General features: G+C 43.7%; 1 protein-coding gene across 16 annotated transcripts in view; it reads left to right on the top strand.

Annotated features, from left to right (window-relative positions):
- LOC147706588 (cell adhesion molecule CEACAM5-like) overlaps positions 1-17,571 on the top strand; it is a 274,782-nt gene that overhangs the window by 4,503 nt on the left and 252,708 nt on the right. For 2 of the 16 annotated variants that reach the window (XR_015297677.1, XM_086933074.1), the window contains exon 1: positions 11,608-11,645. The exons of 1 other annotated variant lie outside the window; for it this stretch is intronic. The gene's annotated coding sequence lies outside the window, so the exon portion shown is untranslated. Of the gene's footprint in view, positions 1-11,276; positions 11,551-11,607; positions 11,739-12,063; positions 12,102-12,139; positions 12,286-17,571 lie in introns of those variants that run through there. 13 more of the 16 variants (XM_086933068.1, XR_015297672.1, XR_015297673.1 and 10 more) reach the window with 13 other exon arrangements.

Here is a 17,571-nt window from a genome sequence, read left to right as displayed (position 1 = left end):
AAGCCTGGAAAACCCTCCACCTCCATATCTCGCCCTCGCCTTGAAACAGCACTTTATACTCACATCCAAGAGGCCAGGACTGGATTTGAACAACTAGGCAGGGCAAGACTTGCAGCAAGCAAAGTCCAGGTGCTGTAGCAGGATGAATTGAAGTCTTTGTTGTCCCTGAGACTTAGAACAGGAAGAATGATAGAAAGCCCTTGGAGTAACTCTGGGTTCAAGTGATCCAGGTCCAGTCCTTCCTCACCCATGCAGGAGAACAGCCGGCATCAGGGCAGCTCAGCAAGGCATGAGCACAGCAGGGAAAAATACCAGCAAAGCATCAGTCCAGCTGAGTGGCAGTCATTCCAGCAGCAAACTTGGCAGAGTGGTCAGGGTTCCAGGTGAATACTGAAGTCATGGTGTCAGTGGTCCCGTACTTATATCCAGTTGTGCTTTTGAAGTGCACAGAGGTCTCCCTAACTGCACTAACTCCAGACTCACCTCAGGGGGGCATGCACCCATTTGTGTGAGGACAACTGTTGGAAAGTGGGTTATTGGTAGGGGCAAATGTAGGTCTGCCACTGGCAATAAGGCCACTAACACATGGTAGGACTCAGCATAGGTCTTAGAAAATTATTTCAATGCTCAACCCTTGGTAATGTGGCTGCGAGCAGACAGACTTAACTTCAAAGACAGGTATGTAAAGCATTTAAAAACACAATTTCAGTACATAATTAAGACACTATACATAATAAAAATCCAACAGATATGTATAATAATAGGAAATATTTTTATCTTTAAAATGATACCAAAACAACAAAAATCCAATGTAGGGAACCGGAGATATGAATTTTCAAAGATTTAATAAAATACAGCACTTAGAAGATTATAGCATCATATTGCGATACCTGCTTGCGATAGACCGGGGCAAAGTCAAAGCTTCAGGCCTGGCGCGATTGAGCCCTGAGCGACTACAGCCCTGGCAGGTCCCGGTCTCAGTTTCTACCTTCACACTTAGAACTTTTCTGGAGCTTTTCTTCCCAAGGCTTCTCAAAGCTCCCAGTCAGCCCGGATCCGGTGAGGGTTCGCCAGCTTGACTTGTGACGAGGTCCCGGTCAACTTCCCTGGAGCGGACTTAGGAAAAAAAGAGCTTTTATCAAAGTTGGTCCAAAGTTCTCCAAACTTCGTGAACTTCTTCCTGAAGTTCCTCAAGGGGTCTCAAAGTGTCTCAAACTCACTCTAAGGGTCTGGAAGCTCTAAGATGGTCCTTGAAAGTTGAGGATAGCGTGAGGGTTACATTTACTTTTAACACTCCAGTGAGTGCAACAGTAGGTAAAGCATTGGATAGCGGGAGGGTAAAAATTACTTTTCCCACTCCAGAGAGTGCAACAGTAGGGAAAGCGTTGGATAGCATAGAGGTAAAAATTACTATTCCCACTCCAGTGAGTGCAACAGTAGGGAAAGCATTGGATAGCGTAGGGGTAAAAATTACTATTCCCACTCCAATGAGTGCACCAGTTGGGAAAGCGTTGGATAGCGTAAGGGTAAAAATCACTATTCCCACTCCAAAGAGTGCAACAGTAGGGAAAGTGTTGGATAGCGTAGAGGTAAAAATTACTATTCCCACTCCAGTGAGTGCAACAGTAGGGAAAGCGTTGGATAGCTTAGGGGTAAATATTACTATTCCCACTCCAGTGAGTGCAACACTAGGGAAAGCGTAGGATAGCGGGATGGTAAAAATTACATTTCCCTCTCCAGAGAGTGCAACAGTAGGGAAAAAGTTTGATAGCGTAGGAGTAAAAATTACTATTCCCACTCCAGAGAGTGCAACAGTAGGGAAATTGTTGCATAGCGTAGGAGTAAAAATTGCTATTCCCACTCCAAAGAATGCAACAGTAGGGAAAGTGTTGGATAGCGTAGGAGTTAAAATTACTATTCCCACTCCAGTGAGTGCAACAGTACGGAAAGCGCTGGATAGCGTAGGGGTAAAAATTACTATTCCCACTCCAGTGAGTGCAACAGTAGGAAAAGCGTTGGATAGCGTAGGGGTAAAAATTCCTATTCCCACTCCAGAGAGTGTTACAGTAGGGAAAGGAAATACTTCATATATGAATAAAAATAAATTAAATATTAATACCAATTAACAATTTTATATAATATAATAATTAATCAATTAAAAATAAAAATAAAAAGTAATTAATACAAATAATTACCTATTAATACAAATTATTTACCAATTAACAATTAATTAATTAACAATTAAAAAATAATTAAAAATTAAAACTATAAAAAAACAATGAATAAATTAATTTGTTTATTAATTACAATTACATTATTTCCCACCCTATTACCCTATAAACCCACAACCCGCTACAGAAAATAAATTAATAAAATTAACAAAATTATCAATGAATCTATTAATTAAAATTAATTACCAATTATATTTTACTTAATTACCAATTAAAAATTAATTAACAATTAATTCAAAAAAATACCAATAAATAAATTAACATATTAAATTAATTATAATTAAATTACTTCCCGCCCTATTCCCCTATAAACCCACAACCCACTACAGAATTATATTACGCAAACATTAAATACCATAAAATTAATTAATTAAAATAAATTATAAAATAAATATACACTTTTCACACATATGCTAACATAAAAAACACTTAAAAAAATTGGATATTATTAAAAAATTGATATTAACTTACTTACCTCAAATTCGATATTTTTGTTGTCTATATTCTGTCTATTCAATATTTGTGTTGTCTATGTTCTGTCCATTCAATATTTTTGTTGTCTATATTCTGTCCATTCGATATTTCGTCCATTCTATATTTTGAATTCGATATTACTGCTATTCTATTTGATATTTTTGTAGTCTATATTCTGGCCATTCGATATTGTGTCCATTCTATATTTTTTATTCGATATTAATGCAAATCGATATTTTAAACTCGATATTTTGACTGTATACCTTACCTACCTACTTAACTGGAACTTACCTTGTAACTAAGCTTAAATAAACCATCTATGGGATATATACGCCTGGACTATTGGACTTTGTATTACAGCACTTCCGGATAGAGAGGGGGCTCAGACAAGGTTGTGTTCTGGCCCCCTTCCTATTCACATTATATACTAATGGGCTGGAACTGGAGATGGTGAAGGGAAGCCAGGACCTGCCAACAATACGTCGTCGGCCAATTCCAGCGTTACTCTATGCCAATGACGCTGTAATTCTGGCGAGAACCCCTGTTCAGCTCCAGCGGTCATTGGATAAATATTGCAATTTTTTGAACTCCTTGAACCGCAAAATAAACATAAAAAAGACATTTGTTATGTATGCTGTTCTTAGACCGAAAAACAATAGAGAAATCTTTGTTAGTAACAGCAGTTTAGAGTGTACAACCGCATATCCTTACTTAGGGATTTTAATAGATCTTAAGCTTAAATGGACGGCGGCCGTACAGGCCAGGAAAAAACTGTTCCTGAGGGCTACTTCCGCACTGGTGGCATTTGCCCAGAAGCTTGGAAAGAGGCCACCGCAGGAAATGTTAAACATTTATCAGGCAAAGTGCTTAAGTGTTGCTAGCTATGGTTCAGGGTTGTGGGGGCACACAAATACGGACTCCATACAGAGGGTAGAAAATTCCTTTCTGCGCTATCTACTAGCAGTCCCTCAAAGCACCACGACATATGGCTGCCATGTAGAATCAGGGCTGGATCATATTTCTGATATCTTAAAGATCCAACCGATTATGCTATGGAGGTGCATCTGGACTACACCGCAGTGTGAACTGACTTGCAGTCTCATCCAAGAATGTATGACATTGGATAATAGGGAGAAAATAGGATGGTTAGCTTATGTAGGATCCTTTCTGGAGGACTTGGGTCTTCAGAGGTATTTTACAGATCCATCTACCATCTCTGAAGTCCCAAGGAAAGATTTGAAAAAACTGTGTCTTTCCCACATAGGTGAACTGAGACTCTCTCAAGAAATAGGGAAACCCTCAGTACAACCCTTGCTAGGGATACAAACTAGTCTCTCTATGCAGCCCTCCTTAATGTTTAACTTGAACCAGTATGAAAAGTTTTTGCTAACAAGATTTAGATTTGAGAGTTTTCATCGGTTGATCTCTTTTCCTCAGCAACATGACTGGACAAGAAACCTAGCACCTTGCCCGTGCGATTCTATGGCCTTGCAATCGTCAATTCATATATTACTGATTTGTAGATTTGATGATACCCTGCTCAAACGTTGGATTGTTCCCATATTAAGAACAATGAGACTTCGACAGTGCCGTCCAGCGTTTTTAATGCTTGAATTTTTAGATAATGAATTACATGCTAAATCTGTAGACTGTTTTTTGAAATGTTGTGTAAACCATTGTGGTAATCTTAACCATAATTAACTGCTGGTATTATGTTTTTATTGAAATAAGTTGTTTTATAATTGCTCTTTTTAAACATGTTTCATTTATGCTTTTATGGTTTTCTATGAATTATGGAAGCCGAATAAAGATGGTAAACAAAAACATTCCAGCACTTATTGTTTTGCACACAAAAACAACAACGCAGTGCACACAGAGTCAGCTGTAAAGGCATGTTCCCTCTCTTTAAAGCCTCCTTTCTGTGCAAGTCACAGATGTAGTGCCGGTTTTACCGTCTCCCTTATCCATATTGCTGCTTTTCTTTTTCACCCCTCTGCATTCATCTGTTTCTTATCCAGTGCTTAATTTGTAAAACAATAAATGCCAGGGCTCCTTCTGGGAGGCTACAGCAGTTTGCACCACACATGGCCCTATCCAGCGCTGCCAATGATAGTAACAAAACAAGTACTAACAATTACACTCCTACAAATGTGGCAAAAGTAGACTATTCCAAGCCCCATAGCTATAAGAATGGCTTGTGCAGCAGGGATTAGTAATTTTTAACGTATATTGGATTAATAATTAACTGTTGTTGTGGTGATCTCTAAATTAGCCAGACAGGACAACCTTGTGGCTGACTGTCACAAGCGCCATGTGACAATTAAGTGCTGGTGCTGAGAAGTGGAGAACACCAGCTCAAATTAAGCCCTGTTCTTATCTACCCTCCCTCCCACACCCCTACCCTCTATTGTGTTTGGCTTTTCCCCACCCATCTGCCTGCCTTACATTACACTTAATAGAGACCAATGTTGTTCTTTATTTTATAGGGGTGCAATATGATCATGGTTAGTCTGCATCCACACATAATCCATTGTTGCATTAACATTCAGGTATGAGAACGTCAAGTGTAATACCGTGTAAGTGAAGTGAAAGAATTAAAGTAGTAAATGTACGTGTTTTGGAGAATTATATATGTGTGACGTGTAATCATGATTAATTAATATTTAATGTATAGGCTCATATAATGTGTGCATATTAATGATTGATATATGTTTGTATTTTAACAGTGGGCACATAACGTGAGTGTGCTTGTTAGGAAGTCTGCAAGTGCTGACACGTTTCTATTGCTTGGCTGGGAAATGCTAAGTTGGGATGCCACGATAGAGGTAGTGTAGAAACCGATAGTGTTGTGTCCATCATCCATCAATAGAGAAGGACCTGGATGTGGTTTCTATGATCACTTGTCTCTTATTTTTGGAATTGGCTATTCTGTGCACTTTGCCTCGCTTGAATAATATTCGCATTTGTATTAGTGCCCATATATTTGGTGTTTGTATTATTTTTGGCTTATAATAAAATGATATAATTTTTTGCCGTTAAAAACCAACCCATCGACAGAGCCTTACCTCCTGGGTTCTCTGTCCACATATGAGCGTTTTTTATTGTCCAGGTTTCGTTTGGATCTTTTTCATTTGTTACTTGCCGCTCCAAAAGGATGTAACAGAGGACAGGTGTTAGCGCCCTGTGGCTGCGATGATGTGTCTCCACAGGATCTGCTACACTTTATGTTACTCTGTAAATTTTACGAGGTACCACAGAGACATTTTTTATTCCCCCTTTTAAAGAGGTTGAATTTTAGCCAAGTTGGCCCAGCACTTTTCTACCTGCAATTGTTGAAGCCAAACTGTATTTTTTTTATTCTGGGCTACTTGAAATCTACAGTAAAAAGAAGGGCCTGCCTGGAATTTTAGATATTTTAATGAGAGAGGGCATCACTTGTTTGAATACTTGGCAAACGTGACTTTTTCTTATATAGATCCATCTGCTCCATATTTATTAACATGAGGAGTCTGTGTTCCATTAGGTTCATGGGAATTTGAAATATTATCACTAATGATTTTTTCCTCCCCTCCACACTTGCTAAACAGGCTAAAACATCATCGGCCCGGGTTGCAGAGTAAGTCTAGAACGAGGAACCCGGCTCCCTCACACCTGTGCTGTGGGAACCACTTACGTTGAGCGTTACTCGTAATAATCCGGTGCCGGCAGAATATGTAACTGGCAGAGTCAGCTGTAAAGTCGTGTTCCTTATGTTTTATACCTACTTTAATCTATATGGTTATAAAACATTGACATTCACGAGAACAATTGTTCTCGGAGCGCGGAGATCTGTTGGTTTTGCCAATGCTTGTTTGGAACTTGTGCCCTGCTCCTCGCACTCCTCAGTGTAACTTCACTCCGCCCTCTCTTTCCTCCCCCCTGCCCCTCCTCACTACAGTCTCTTATCCCACCTCCTCCATCCTCAGTGCAGCCTCAGCCCCCTCCTCACTGCCCCCCCTCCTCACTGCCCCCCCCCTCCTCACTGCCCCCCCTCCTCACTGCAGCCTCAGCCCCTCCTCACTGCCCCCCCTCCCCTCCCCCGGCTTTGGTCATGGTTCGCACCCTGATGTAAACGTCGCAGGTTCTTCGCGCTCCCTGCTTCCTTCAGGGGACACTTCCTTATTGCTCCTGTGAGATCATTAACTGGTCCCTGCGCCAGGACAGCAGCACCTCTGAGATAAGACCCCCCCACCCCTTCATAATGCACTGATAGAAACAGGTCTGCAAGGCACTCTCTCCTGACTCACCTGCCGTTTCAGGGACACGTCATCTACATTGCCATGTCTGCCTGTCTGTCCATCTGTCCTCCTGCCACGAGTAGCTGCTTCTCTCTTCTATCCCGTCCTGCTGGAAGTCTCTTTCTGGTAATACTGGGGCTCCCGTCCTTAGGATGTGGATTAGTAGGTTTATTGAAGTAGATCCTAATGTAGAGTAGATCCAATCCAGCAGCCCTACCAGGAGCAGCCTGCTGGCTGATCCACCCTATCACCAACTGTCACCACTCACACCAGGCACCCACGCCTCCCCTCATGGCCCACACACCAACACTCCACACAGAACACTCACACTGGCTGAGGAGCTGGGAACAAGATAACAGAGAACATTATAACAACATGAAGACACCACAAACTCTCTATAGCATCTCCGTGCCGCAGACAGGCCTTGTGACAGGCACAAAGCACTGCACATGGGACCAACACAGCTCGGCTGGATATATGAGGGTCCCAGCAGCACTATCCTTCTACACGCGCCAGTCACCCACAACTCCCTGCAGCTCTATCCATCGACACACAACAGTCACCCACAAATCCCAGCTACACTATCCATCAACACGCATCAGTGACGCACAGCTCCCTGCAGTGCTATCCATTGACATGTGTCAGTCACCCACAGCTCCCAGCAGCACTATCCATCGACACACATTGACCACAACTCCCAGCAGTGCTATCCATCAACATGCATCACACACAGCTCCCACAATGCCTTCCATCAACAACAGCTCACAGCAGCGCTATCCAGTGACACGTCACCCACATCTCTCAGCAGAGCTATCCATTGACATGCGCCAGTCACCCACAGCTTTCAGCAGAGCCATCCATCACCAATAGCCTATCCATCGACACACGTTACCCGCAACTCTCAGCCGATCTACCCACTGTCAGGCTTCAGTCATCCACAGCTCCCTGCAGCACTATCCATCTACCTGCTCAGTCACCCACAGTCCCTAGCAACGCTATCCATCGACCCCCTCACCCACAGCTCCTAGCAGTGCTGTCCATCGACCCCCTCACCCACAGCTCCTAGCAGTGCTGTCCATCGACCCCCTCACCCACAGCTCCTAGCAGTGCTGTCCATCGACCCCCTCACCCACAGCTCCTAGCAGTGCTGTCCATCGACCCCCTCACCCACAGCTCCTAGCAGTGCTGTCCATCGACCGTGTCACCCACAGCTCCTAGCAGCGCTATCCATTGACTCGCACCACCCACAGCTCCCAGCAGCGCTATCCATCAACATGCGTCACCCACAGCTCCCAGCAGCGCTATCCATCAACATGCGTCACCCACAGCTCCTAGCAGTGCTGTCCATCGACACGTGTCACCCGGAGCTCCCAGCAACACTATCCATCAACACGCAACACCCGGAGCTCCCAGCAGTGCTATCTCTCGACCCTGTTACCCACAGCTCGCAGCAGCGCTATCCATCAACACACCAGTCGCCCCTTCCTCCCAGCAGTGCTGTCCATCATCATGGTCACCCACAGCTCCGAGCAGCACTATCCATTGACAAGCATCAGTCACCAACAGCTCCCAGCAGCACTATCCATCGACCGTGTCACCCACAGCTCCTGTAGTGTAGTTCCTATATTCCCAATAGGCTCTGCGCACTGGAATATGATATCCTATAGATTTGATGTAGGACTTAGGTCAGTAGGTCTCTATCGAAAATACTAAACTTAATTGTGAGTGCCAGCTAGCTCAGAGATCACTAGAAACTTTTTTTAATTCACAAGAAGGGATGAGTTTCTGATAACCGCATAAAAATGACAACTTTGTTTCCCCAAGAATAAGAACATCAGAACTCAGCGTCGTGGAAACAATAGATAAGAATTTCACTCAGTCAATCGTGCATGCTTCGTTTCTACAGAGATGCAGAGAAATAGTGAAACTGGCGTTTCCAATAAAAAGGTTTATTGAACAGTCTTCTTTCTCATGCAAGAGATATGAACTGCTACAATCATTAAACAGAATGCAAAGTATAATGCGTACAGCGAGAATAGTATTATTAAATAATACTGTAACAGCATGATATGGTTTCTAAGCTATGAAATACATACATAAATAACATACACTTAGGGGCAGATGTATCAAGAAACCATTTTGCACTTCTCTAATAGCGATTGTTAAGGAATCGCTATTTGAGAAGTGCAAAATGGTATGTATGTAGAATTTCGCTATTTTTTAGCGATTCCTTAAAATTCCTTAATTGCGATTAGCAAATTGCTAATCGCAATTAAGGACTAATTTTCCCATTCATTTCTATGGGCCAGGAGGCCCATAGGAATGATTGTGCAGTAATTCTCAAATTGCGATTTCGCAATTTGCTAATCGCAATTTGAGAATTATTTCAAGGGTGCAGGGGTGTCTCAAAGACACCCTGCTGCACCCCTCAAATCTACATGTGTGTGCATGTGGCACACATACATGCCCTATGGGCATGTATGAGTGTCACATGCCACCCTTACAAATGCCAATTAGGGCATTTTTGAAAAAAATCGCAATTTACCACCAACTACAAGTTGATGGTAAAATGCGATTTTTTTACACAAATTCGCACACCAAAAATGTGTCATACATATCATTTAAGGAATCGCAAAATTTGCGATTCCTTAAATGCTATGCAAAAGAAGGAATCGCAAATAATTGCGATTAAATAAATTGCGATTATTTCATACATGTGAAATATCGCAAAACGGCCGTTTGCGAGTCGCAAAGGCCGAAATTCTGCGATTTTCAGCCTTTGCGAGTCGCAAAAGCCTTGATACATCTGCCCCCAAGTGCCATATGTAGGTAATTTGTGTTTTGCGATTCTCAAATTGAAATTTTTAGGGAATCGCAAAACGCAATGTAGGTAGTATTAGCAAAATGTTTTGCGAATCCCACCAATTCCTTATTTGCGAATTCCAAATTGAGATTCGCAAATAAGGAATACCTTCTCATTCATTCCTATGGGCTAGAAGGCCTATAGGAATGAATGGGAAGACATTCTCAATTTGCGATTCTCAATTAGAGAATCGCAAATTGAGAATGCAATTTCAGGGTTGCAAGGGTGCCAATAGGACACCCTTTTCACCCGTGAAATTAACATGTGTGCATATGTGGCCCACATAAATGCCCTAAGGGCTTGTATGTGACCCACATGGCACTTTGAAAAATGCCAAAAAGTGCCTTTTTCAAAGTAATCGCAAATTACCACCAACCTGAAGTTGGTGGTATTTTGCGATTCCTTAAGCCAAAATTCGCACAACTTGGGTTCTACCTACATTGGATTTAAGGAATCGCAATTTGCGATTCCTTAAATGCAATTGCAAAATAAAGAATCGCAAATTGTGCGATTCCTTATTTTGCATATGGGTCTTTGTGTGCTACATAGCATACTGCCCTAATTGTGAGCATACCTCATCCACCTCATCTCCTGTTATTCTCCCACCAAACATCTTCGCTCTGCCCACCTTGCCCTGGCCACTACCATCCCACGGATCCGCAATACCGTGGTTGGAGGAAGATCATTCTCCTACCTCGCTGCGAAGTCCTGAAACTCCCCGCCTCTGCACCTCAGGCAATCACCATGGCTGCCGCAATTCAGGAACAACCTGGCCCTTGGACCGAACCCCAGACCCACCCACACCCACTCAGCGCCTTGAGACCCTCATGGATGAGTAGTTCTGCTTTATAAGATTACTGATTGATTGGACACCGATCCTTCACTGCACATGGTTTGAAGAGCCTGGCCTCCTCCAGTTCTTCCTTCTAAGAGGGGGCTTCTTTCTACAAGGCCACCAAAGAACCCAGCAGGTGTGAGGTCCAGTGTGCGCGTGCATACCCACCACAGCATAATGGCGCGTGCATTGCTCTCTCCTGCAGTCAATAGCAGGTTAAATCTACTTCACATCTGAGTGCTGCAACCACAAAATAAAAGATTTCCCAGGGACCAATCGGAAAAGCAGATGGCTTGACACAAGTCTGAAGGTTTAATAGATATTGAAAGCAAGCAAGTAAATGTTTTCCTGCTTAACTTTTCCTTTTTGGGACCTTGGACTCCTCAGGGGCCACTTGCATTGATGGTGACTCTTTATCTGCTGGACAGGGCTGGCCCAGGTGCAATAAGGAAGTGCCACTGGTTTGGACTTAGGGGTGTCCATCATTGAATCAGAGATCACTTGTTCATCAATACTTCCTGTTACTGGGAGAGTTAAACGGTTGCCATGGTTACCCAGAGGCAGACACTGACTGGCCTGGGTGTGGTGGCCTATCAGGAGCTCTCTCCAGCTGAGCAAAGTCTTAAGTGAGGAGGAAGTGAGTGTCTGTGCGACAAGTAAACAGAAGAATCTGAGCCTGAGAGTGAGTCCAGGAGGGATGTGGAGTCTCGGGGGCGTCAGCCAGCACCGCCCCCCACCCCAGTGACAGGCAGCAAGGAGGAAGGAGGACAGAAGACCGGTGAGTGACTGATACACCTACACCAGGGAGGAAGGGGGACAGGAGGCCGGTGAGTGACAGAGACACCTACACCTGGGAGCAACAGGAGACAGGTGAGTGACAGAGACACCTACACCAGGGAGGAAGGGGGACAGGAGGCCAGTGAGTGACAGAGACACCTTCACCTGGGAGGAGGGGCAGGAGACAGGTGAGTGACAGAGACACCTTCACCTGGGAGGAGGGACAGGAGACCAGTGAGTGACAGAGACACCTACACCTGGGAGCAATAGGAGACAGGTGAGTGACAGAAACACGTTCACCTGGAAGGAGGGTAGGAGACTAGTGAGTGACAGAGACACCTTCACCTAGGAGCAATAGGAGACAGGTGAGTGACAGAGGCACCTTCACCAGGGAGGGAGGGGGACAGGAGACCAGTGTGCGACAGAGACACCTTCACCTGGGAGGAGGGACAGGAGACCAGTGAGTGACAGAGACACCTTCACCTGGGAGGAGGGACAGGAGACAGGTGAGTGACAGAGACACCTTCACCTGGGAGGAGGGGCAGGAGACAGGTGAGTGGCAGAGACACCTTCACCTGGGAGAAGGGACAGGAGACAGGTGAGTGACAGAGACACCTTCACCTGGGAGGAGGGGCAGGAGACAGGTGAGTGACAGAGACACCTTCACCTGGGAGAAGGGACAGGAGACAGGTGAGTGACAGAGACACCTTCACCTGGGAGGAGGGGCAGGAGACAGGTGAGTGACAGAGACACCTTCACCTGGGAGGAGGGGCAGGAGACAGGTGAGTGACAGAGACACCTTCACCTGGGAGGAGGGGCAGGAGACAGGTGAGTGACAGAGACACCTTCACCTGGGAGGAGGAGGGGCGAGAGACCGGTAAAAGAGTAGTGATAATGAACTCAGAGGTGACAGCCACCTTAAGCTGGTAGTAGGGGCGGTAGACCTGTGAGTGACAGAGACACCCTCAGACAGCAGATGCAGGAGACCAGTGAGTGACTGAGTCATATCAGAGAAGACGGGACAGTAGCTGTAGGTGAGAGAGCCCCTCTTTAGCCACTGGGGGCAGGTGACTGGTGGGTCACTGGTTTGTTGTTGCTTTTCTCTGTTTCATTTCCTCTTTCTCATCTGCTTGATTATATTGTTATGAGCTTACGCAATAGGTCCTTCAGTTCTGCGGTGCAATAAATAACGTGCCCATGATATTTATAAATAAATGTATTAACGATTGTTGTAAAACCTTATCTACTTTTTCACTAAAAGTGTATTATCTGAGAGGTATTGACACGATATGTCCTGGGAGGAATATTCAGGTCTTAGGGCTTGGTTGGATTGCAGAGTAACTTCCTTTTCATGGAAGTTTGGACCCCTTGCTTGATGTTGGGAAGGTCTCTACACTGAACAACTTTGGGCCAGATGTAGGTCGCCAAATACCGGTCGGCAACGGCCGATTTCGGCCGTTATCGACCGGTATTTGGGATTTGACATGTAGGGGGCCTCATATTTACAGAATCGGTACATTTACCGATTCTGTAAATCCATATGTAGGTGGCACTGTAATCAGTGCCACAGGCCCTTACCGAATTGTTATTTACCATGGAATACTATTCCATGGTAACTAACGAATTCCAGTGTACATGCACATCTGTGCATGTACACCTGTGCCATGTGGCACACAGACATGCCCTAAGGGCATGTATGCGTGTCACATGGCACACAAGCCAGAAACAGGGGTGAAACAGGGTGTCAAAGTGACACCCTGTCCCCCTTGTAAAATCAATAAATTTACCGATTCGGTAATTACAGAATCAGTATTTGCTATGGGATCATATGGGCTTCAAGGTCCATAGAAATCAATGGCAAATACAGATTCAGTAATTACTGAATCGGTAATTACCGAATCTTACAGATTCGGTATATTTACCGAATATTTTACCTACATAGCAATTACCGAATAGTGAATACCGAATCGGTAAAATTCGGTATTTACCATTCGGTAATTTGCTATTACCTACATCTGGGCCTTTGTTATTTAATGAGATGCCCTGATTAATAGCACAAGATTGTACATATAATGAATGAAAAGTCATATATATTTACCGGCCTTACTGAAGAGAGCCTTGTACAATGTTCCGGAGCTTTCAGCAGTGGCATCTGCTACTGACCCGCTGTGGTGGGGAGGGGGGATGATGCAAAAACAACATTGGAAAAAGCACTTTCCTGGGCCAGCCGGCCATTGCCTCTTCACTGTCCTTTTATTTCTGTCTCCGCCAGCAGCAGGAAGCGCCAGGGCACCCGATAGCCAATCCTGATGCTGCAATGCAACATTGTATTTGGGAACTGGGATGTTCTGCATGTTCCTCACCAGGCTGTGTAAAGCAAGCATGGTGGGGAAGATGCAAAGTGCGCAGGGTGTTTGGTTGGCCCGAGAGGGATAGCCAAGCAGTCATGCGCACTTAAAGGAGTGAAAACCACTCATCTTCCTGCTCTGGCCAGCCCTCCCCTAAAACCACTGACTTCAATACGAAAAATAAAATTACAATAACAATGTGTTATATCATTTTATTTTTCTTATTGAAGTCAGTGGGGCGACATGACACCTCCCCAGTCCAAGCAATCAAGGCACCACCCTTTCCAGCACCAGTCCAGGCCCGAGTTTATTCCAAGTCTAGGGGGCCGATTCACAGAACTAACTTAAGACAAAATCCTAAACTTACTACTATGGGTATTCACGGAAGGTATTTAGTAGTAGTAAAGTTTGGATTTTGTCTTAAGTTTGACTTAAGATGAACTTAAGATAGACTTAAGACAGCCTTAAGACAGACTTAAGATAGACTTTATAAATTTCCCGAGGGCAATTGCAATATCGATGGAGGGGATTTCTGTTAAGAGGCTGGCTGCCTGCGACCTTGTTTTTATATCATATTTTAAAAAAACTGGGCGCAGCCAAAGTTTTCTCTGATCTAGGAGTGTCAGACAATCTAACAGGATATGCAGCAGGTCCCAGCTTACACCTGCAGCGACCTTCCTGATCTAACATTTCTATTTTAAGGTCTCTGTTTATTAGCCATGGATTAATCCCAATTCGAAGCCTCAGGATCTCTTGCCTGAACCCGCGATTGGGTAATCTATCAAGGTAGGGGAACCAGTTTTCATAGGACCAAGCATTTAGCATATGCGCCACTGATTTTTTCTTTGTTAAATAGCCTATATCAAGCGATTTGGAAACTTCTTTCCCCCTTTGCTTCAGATCACCTTTGGTACTAGGGATTTGATATGTTTCCAGGTCCAAGTCGATCTCTAATGAATTACAGATTCCCTTCAATTTTTCCCTACTGACCTTTGCCCATTTTAGATCACTTTTCTGAATTTCTTTGCATCACCAGTGTGCTACTTTTTTACTTTCAGGGTCTTCTAATCTCTTCCAGAATCTGATCACAGCCATCTGGGTAGTATCACCCAAGACTTTGTGCCTATTTCTGTTCTGATGGCTTGTATCATAGCAGATTGGGAGCCTTTTTATGCAATTCCCCTCTATCATGTCCCAGGATCCCTTACCGCTCAAATAAAGGATCTCTGCGCCATATAAAACTTGAGGGGGGATCATTGCCTCAAAAGCTCTAAGCATTGGTCGGTGTGACATCTCACCATAGTCCCCATTAAACCTTTTTAGGCCACATATGGAAGAGAGTGCCTTTGCTTTTTGAGTTTCCAAATGGGTATTCCAATTTAGAGTCCTATCGAACCATATACCCAGGTATCGGTACTCATTAATTGTCTCCAATTTGAGATCACCTATATACCAACTGAATCTGCTTATCTTTTTCCCAAAGCATAGGGTTTTAGTTTTATCCAGGTTGATAGTTAAAAATCTACTAGCACAATATGTATTAAAGGCATTAAGCTTCCTTTGGAGGCCTCTCTCAGTCTGATCTACTATTACCAGATCATCCGCGTACAATAGGCAGGGTATCTTGTTTCCATCCATTTTAGGGCTGGTACTACCCTCCACCTCTATATGTGCCGGGAGATCTGACAGGAAGATCGAGAAAAGCTGGGGGGCCAGCACACAGCCCTGTCTTAATCCATTAGCAATGGGTATTTTTGGGGTCAGAGAACCCACCGTATCCTTGATTACTTGCCCCCAGTTTTCCCTGTGTAGTTCTTTTATTATAGTGAGGAGGTCTTTAGGAATATTTAACCTCTTTAGGGTCTCCCATAGGCAGGCCCGATCCACAGAATCAAAGGCTGCTTTGAAGTCGACGAAACAGCAGCATAACTTGCCATTTTGTTCCGTCGACTTCCTCGCCATCACCCATAGAGCAAATCCGTGGTCTATTGTAGAGTGGCCCGCTCTAAATCCACCCTGTTCTGTGGGAATTATTTGGTACTCGTCTACCCATGCATTCAATTGCTTCAGTACAATTTTAGAAAACACTTTCTCACCTATATCTAGGAGATTAATCAGCCCGTAGTTTTGTGGCGCCTCTTTGCTCCCTTTCTTGTGGATTGGCCTAATTATGGCCCCCTTCCAGGTTGGAGGCATTACACCTTCTTTTAGGACTACCTGGAACATCTTGGCAAGGAATCTTGCCCACCATTTAACCTCGGTCTTCAAAATTATTGCAGGAAGATTATCTGGGCCTGCTGCCCGAGTTAGCTTAAGTTATTTTATTGTGAGCTCAACTTGTTCTCCATGAAATTTAAATTTAAATAAAAGGTCTTCTGAGATTTCTTGCCATATTTTGATCTCCACCTCCTCTCTGGGAGTCCTTGCCCCGTACAGTTCCCTTATGTACACTTCCCATGCTGCCTCACTCACCACACAATTTAATTCTCCATCTGTTGTTCCAGCTGCAGCCTTTACTAGTTTCCAAAATTGCCTTAGATTTTTATTCTCTATGGCTTCTAATAATTCTAACCAGCATTTTTCTTTGTATATCCTTTTTGCGGAGAATGCCATTTGCTTGAATTCTTTTTTCTGCTTAACTAGCTGTTCCTGTCTCTCTTGTGTAAAGTTCTTTTTTTGTCTTCTTTGTACTGCTCTTATCTCCCTTTTCTTATTTTGGCACGCCACAGAGAACCCTTTACCTCGGTTTATTTGTTTTACCCTTTTGGGATTATCACATTTTAATTTTATCTTTAAGCATTGAACAACTTCTTCTAATTTTCCAATAAACCATTCCAGATTTTTATTCTCACAGTTTTCAGGTGCCATTTTTGTTTGCATGGCCTTCAGTTTTTCCATATATTCCTCTGTTAAACGTGTCGTCACCCGTTTGGGGTACTCAACCTCCTAGGTAATCACTGTTTGTCTCTATAATTTCCTTCCCCCCGATATTACTATGTGTAGGAGTTTGTGATCACTCACCTCTTTTTGTTCTAACTTAAAGTCCCTAATCTGGTAGAAATTCTAGGCCTGCAAGAATATATAGTCAATTGGGCAGTTCTGTTGCCCTTGGATAAACGTTTTTCCTGCCGGTGAGTCTGTCTCTATTCTCCCATTTACGCAGTGAAAACCCTTGCCTCCTAAGGTGTGTATTAGTTCTAGGTCTTGTTTCGAAGTTTCCCCAGCTGGGAACCTAGCCGGGTTTATTCCGTATACCTCTAACGGTTCCCTGTTCCAAAGGTCTGCCTTTTTGGGTTTAGTTTATGATTGAAATCGCCCATTATTATTATTATGTCTGCGGGATATTTTTCTAGAGTACTGTCTACATCCTCTTTAAAACACCTCATTTCCCTTTCATACTCCTCCCCATTATCCCACTGCATGTATACATTCATTCAAATCAACATTTTATAGTTCAGTTCCACCGTCATGAGTTCAATTCTACTTGATTGAACCCATTTACATTTTGTATTCAACAGTTTATTTCCCTCATTACTTTTGTTGATACCAATGTCAACAGCCCCCCGAGGGCCTCCCACGATTTTTCTTTATGGCAGGCTGATGTATCTTGGCGTAACCGTCAAAGGTTGGGGTGTCGTCGCATAACCAGGTCTCTTGCAGGCAGGCAATGTCCACTTTATTTATGGATTCCTTTATATATTCCCATTTTTGCTCATTGCCTAGCCCATTTACATTCCAGGTTAAGAGACCTAGTTCTTGCGAACCC

Source organism: Lissotriton vulgaris, chromosome 7 (genome assembly GCF_964263255.1).
Source record: "Lissotriton vulgaris chromosome 7, aLisVul1.2, whole genome shotgun sequence".
NCBI lineage: Eukaryota > Metazoa > Chordata > Amphibia > Caudata > Salamandridae > Lissotriton > Lissotriton vulgaris.
Note: the sequence above shows the minus strand (reverse complement) of the source record. Positions and strands in the feature narration are given on the sequence as shown.